Source organism: Micromys minutus, assembly GCF_963924665.1.
Source record: "Micromys minutus genome assembly, chromosome: 24".
Taxonomy (NCBI): Eukaryota; Metazoa; Chordata; class Mammalia; order Rodentia; family Muridae; genus Micromys; species Micromys minutus.
In genome coordinates, this window is record NC_137959.1 from 35,088,080 (window position 1) to 35,093,511 (window position 5,432).

Sequence of the window (5,432 nt, forward strand, 5' to 3'; positions counted from 1 at the left end):
CATCCTCCTAGGAAGGATCTTTATGTTTTTTTTTTTCCAGTTTTCCACGTGTATATGTTTTTGCATCCGTGTGGGTGCATGTTTGTCTGTTCACCTGTGTGTGCATGGTTGATGTTGAGGCTCAGCAATCTTCTTTCTTGAGGCAGCCTATCTCAGGAAAAACCAGAGCTTGCTGAAATTGTCTGTCTCATTATTCAGCTTTCTCTGAGGATCCTTGGGTTCCATTTTCCAAGGCTGGGATCTTGACCACCCAGCATTTATGTGGCTTTCTGGGGGACCTGAATTCCCATCATCAACCTTAAAGCAAGCACCTTCACCCGTGAGCCATCTGTCCAGTCCCAGGAGTGAGCTTTTAGAAGGGCTAAGGTAATGTTTCATCCAGCCCACTCCTATGTCTGATATCCTACTTCTCCAGGACAGAACACTCAGCATAGGGAAAATGAGTGCTTCCTGGAGCATGGGTTTCCCGAAGGTTGTTCTTTCCATGGGGTGCTCCTCCTCACGGGGTGCTCCTCCTCATGACTTTCTGCTGGAACCCTCCTGATAGAGATGACTTTTCGCCATGCAGAGAAAACCATAGGTTAGGGGCAAAGTGCAGATGACCGCGCCTTCAAAGAGCCTGTGAACTTTAATGTTGATGTGAGCGGGACAAAAAAAAAAAGGCGCGCACTATTTTTATGTTGGAGGGCACTGAGTAGAGAAAACAAGTTGGCATGTGCTGTGTACTTCTAAAATGTCATTCGTAGTAAATTACAGAAGCTGGACAAAACAAAACACCCTAAGAAAAGCAGAATTCCTGAGGGAGGATGCAGAAAAAAACATGTGCAGAGGGGTGCACTAGACACCAACAGATGAAAGGACGCTAGAGGGCGCCGGAGAGCACCCACCTAGGTCCCTGAAGGCCAGGGTCAGAATGCTGACCCAGCGAACAGGAGACAGCAGGTTCTTCCAGCTTCTCCAATAAATTCCCACCAGCATCATCTGCCTGTAAATGGTTGTCAGCTTTTCACTTAATTACGCAGTACATTTGTTTAGACATTTGCCTAGAGAGCCATCAAGTTACTCTTTACAAAAAAATTTCTTTGTTTAGAGCTCTGGTTAAATTTTCTGATTACATTATTTGATGTAAGCAAAAATACCTGAACCCTTGAAAACCCTGTGGTTTTCATGTTGCTCGTCCCGGATAGGAGGCCCATCTGCAGACGGCTGTGTCAAGGGAAGGAATTGATGACCAAGGAGGGAATCTATGCTCAGAACAGAAATCATTAGTGGTGGGTAAGATTATTTTACGTTCAACAGTTTTTCACTTATGCATAATTTTCCCTCTTAAAAACCTCTCTCCTTTCTTCCCTCTCTTCCTCTCTAGGGGCGGGGAAAGGGGAGGTGAGGCCATTGCATGCCATAGTGGCTGTCAGAGGAAAACCTCGGGTGGTGTTCTAAGCTGTCCACCTTATTTAAGGCAGGGAGTGTTGTCCACTTACTGTTGCATCCAGGAGCGACCTTCTCCCATCTCTGTAGAAAGGCTGAGGTTTTCAGATGTATACCCGCAGAGAGGTGCAACAGACAGCACTAGATGAACGGAAGCTAGAGGGCGCCAGAGAGCACTCACCTAGGTCCCGGAAGGTCAGAATGCTGACCCAGAGAATGGGAGGCAGGGGGTTTATCCTTCTGGGAGTCATACTGTACAGTCGTGTTTGCACAGAGACTCTTTTAAACCTCTGAGCCATCTCCTCTGTCCCGTAGCTTTCTTCTGTTAGCAATAACACTATTTTGCATGCATGCAAACAAACTCTCTTTGGGTTTCAAAACAAGGAATATAATCCGAGACAGAAGACTAAAAAAATATTTCACGGATGGGAAATTTTACCAGTATTTTGAAAACATTTTTCAAATTCTTTAAAAAAACGTTATTCTTGAAACGACACATTCTTATATCCACTACAAAGCTCTAATCTCCATTAAAAAAAAAAAAAGAGTTGGTGGGCTCTTACTAAAAATGTGCTAAAATAATTATTTCTTGATAATGACGGTTTTGATTTAATGATTTCTTCCTCCTCATTTTTAAGAGATGTTTTAATATGTCATAGCCTTTTCTACAAATTGAATTAACTTACTTTGCTAATGAACTATATGATGACTACTAAATTAGCATGCTATGAGATTAATTTCACTTAAATACTGGCTCAGAATATAGTATTCCTTTTGGAACCATGAAATCACCTACAAATACTTAATTTGTCATAAGTCATAACACAGAAGTCATTTGCACTGTTTAATTGCTCAATATTTTTCTTTATGCTGGTTTTGAATTTGCAAGAAAACAGACACAGCCAGATGAAAAAGTACGTAATAACCTCAAAAAAAAAAAAAAAAAAAAAAACTTTTCTTCCCTACAGAAGTCATTATGGCCTGCTTGTGATCCTTCATTTTACAGACCTGGGAAGGAATTTTGTGGGTTTGTTTAAGACATGATATTCAGACTTATCTTAAGACAGTTTCGCTCTGCAGCCCAGTGACGTAACCAGTGTTCTGTTGCTGTGAAGAGACATCATAACCATGGAAAGTCTGTAAAAAAATTGGGGCTGGCTTACAGTTTCTATGTATGTCCATTTCATCAGGGCAGGGACTGTGCTGGCTCACATGGCCTTAGAGCAGAAGCTGAGAGCTTGTCCCCAATTCACAGGGGAAGAGTGTCAGGCCAGTCACTGGCCTAAAACCTTAAATCCCATCAGCAATGGCACATCTCCAACAAGGCCACGCCCACTATAACAAGGCCACACCTCCTAATCTTTTAATTCTTCTCAAATAATGCCACTCCCTGAGGACTAAGCACAAAAATATACGAACCTGTGATGCCAATCTTAACAAGCCACCCACACTCAGGCTAACTTTAAACCCTCAGGCTTAAACCTTAAACCTTCTTTCTCTACCTTCCAAGTGCTGGGGAATTACAGGATGAGCCACTCAACCCAGACATTTAAAAATGTGTAGCATTGAACCTCATGGAACTAATCTTATAGATTATAATCAGGTTTAAAAAAGAAAGATCAGTGCAGGAGAATCTGTGACAGGGAGAAAGTGTGTACCTGTAAAGCATCTATCCCAGAGCATCTTGACTCTCAAATGACAAGAGGGGACAGTATCAGTGAGGCGGTCTTACTGGCATGCTTCTATGCCCCAGAGATCGCTGCTGTTGTACTGTTTATCTTGAACCCTAATTGGAGCTGTCTTCTGCTGCTTACTCGATAGAAGTCAGTAATCAGCTCTGAAGCGTTTGAGAATGCGTGGAGTTTGGAGTTAGTACACTCGGTGCCAGATGTGCGACCTTGAAGCAGGTGGACGTCGCTAAATCTATTCTCTCCCCAGGGGCATGACGGTAATAACTTTTGCCTCTTACATTTCTCATCATTAGATACTGGTTCAGGGTGCGCAGCCCAGGGTCTGCGCTGTCTCACAGGCTCAGCAAATCTCAGCCCCATTTGAGAACCGAGCAACCACGATGGCTCCCACAGTTAATTTGCACTCTAATGGCGTGTGCCGCGGGCTCTGTCCAACACGGGAAACAAGTGGGCTGTTGTCCGAGTATTAAAGCTGATTTCTTTACTTTTATATGACTGTTCTTTAGAGACAGCCCAACATGACTAACAGCATGGTTAAGTTGACCCCAAATCAGTTCTTTCTTCGATCTGACCATCCTTACATCAAAGATGTTAATTGATACACATGACAGAATCAATGTGCTGTTCAGTTTGGAGATACTTTTAATAAATAAAAATATCAAAAACAGTTTGAAATCTGGAAAGGAAACCCTTCTGGGTCTGCCGTTGGGGTAATGGTCATGCCCACCAGCTTGTCAACACTTCTAATGAATAGGAAAATGTCAACAGTGTATCTCAGCAACTGACCCGTGGGCTTTGTTGTGGGGGCTGTTCTGTGTTCCCAGAGATGATGGCTGCTGCCTTGTGCCACTATGTCTGTCCGTGTCTGATGACTGGACTCCAGCTGCCCAGGAGGCTACAGCAGGTGCAGCTCTCTGGAGCTATGTGGGACTTCACGTCTGGGAATTTTAGGTCCCAGACACCCTGGAAACTTGCATTTTCTAATGTCTACCTTTACTTTTTAATAAAAAAAAAGGCCAGGGAGAGAGTACAGTTGTTCAAATGCTTGCCCTGAAGGTATAAGGACCTGGGTTTGATCGTCAGAAACAAGGCGTGGTAGAGCATGCCCGTAATCCTAGTCTGAGTTCTAGGGAAAGGGCAGATTCCCGGGGCTTGCTGGACAAAACTTGAATGAAGTTGGATAACGTTAGTGGAGTTTGTTCTCTGGCCTTCACATACATACACAAGTCTATCTGCACTCACGTGAATACACTCGAACATAAAATTAGCTCTTCGTGCACAGAATGATCACATTCATTTTAATTGTTTTTTCACATACTGCTTTTGTAACTTTAGCTAATCTCAGGCTACACTATGCATACAAAATAAATAGAATGCAGAAAGATTTTTTTTACCAGTAATTTGTCCAATACAAAATGCAAAGCAAAACAAAACAAAACAAAACAAAACAAAACCAAAGAAAACCCAAAAACCCCAACAAAACAACAACAACAAAACAAAAGCAAAAAATCAACCAAACAAAAAACCTAAACTCAAAAATAAACAGACAGTTTGAATTGCGGTATGACGGAGGAGTGGGCGCCAGCATCCCCTGGCCTCATCTCTTTCTCGCTTGTCCAGGCTTGAGCACAGTCCAAGATGGCTGGAGGTAAGGCTGGAAAGATCTCTGGAAAGGCCAAGACAAAGGAGGTTTCCCACTTGCAGCAAGCCTGCCTGCAGTTCCTTGTGGGCCATATTCATTGACACCTGAAATCTAGGACAACCAGACATGAACATGCGGATGCTACCGCTGCTACGTACAGCGCAGACATCCTGGAGAACCTCACCACAGAGGTGCTTGAGTTGGCAGGAAATGCATAAAAAAAAAAAAAGACTTAAAGGTAAAGCGTATTACCCCTCATCACTTGCAGTTTGCTATACGCGGAGATGAAGATTTGGATTCTCTGATTGAGGCTACCATTGCTGCTGGTGGTGTCATCCCACGAATCCATAGATCGCTGGTTGGGAAGAAAGGACAAGAGAAGACTGTCTAAGGATGCCTGGATTCCTTATTAGCTCAGGACTCTAAATATTCTTAACAGCTGTCAGTGTTGGTGATTCCAGTGGACTGTAGCTCTGTGAGAAACACAGTTTTGCCTTTTTGTAATTCTATTTGAGCAAGTTGGAGGCTTAATTAGCCTTCTAACCAACCAATCTGAGTCTTAACCATATGTGTTACTGTGGCTTCAAAGAAGCTATTGATTCCGAAGTAGTAGGATTTTGATTGAGTTGACTGTTTTTAAAGAACTGTTGGATTTTAATTGTGATGCAGAA

At 42.9% G+C, this 5,432-nt stretch overlaps 1 pseudogene across 1 annotated transcript; it reads left to right on the forward strand.

The window, feature by feature from the left end:
* Positions 1 to 4,757: 4,757 nt before the first annotated feature.
* LOC308436510 (histone H2A.Z-like) lies at positions 4,758 to 5,152 on the forward strand (annotated as a pseudogene). The gene is made up of 2 exons: positions 4,758 to 4,952; positions 5,030 to 5,152. The product of its transcript is annotated as a histone H2A.Z-like (transcript).
* Positions 5,153 to 5,432: the final 280 nt, after the last annotated feature.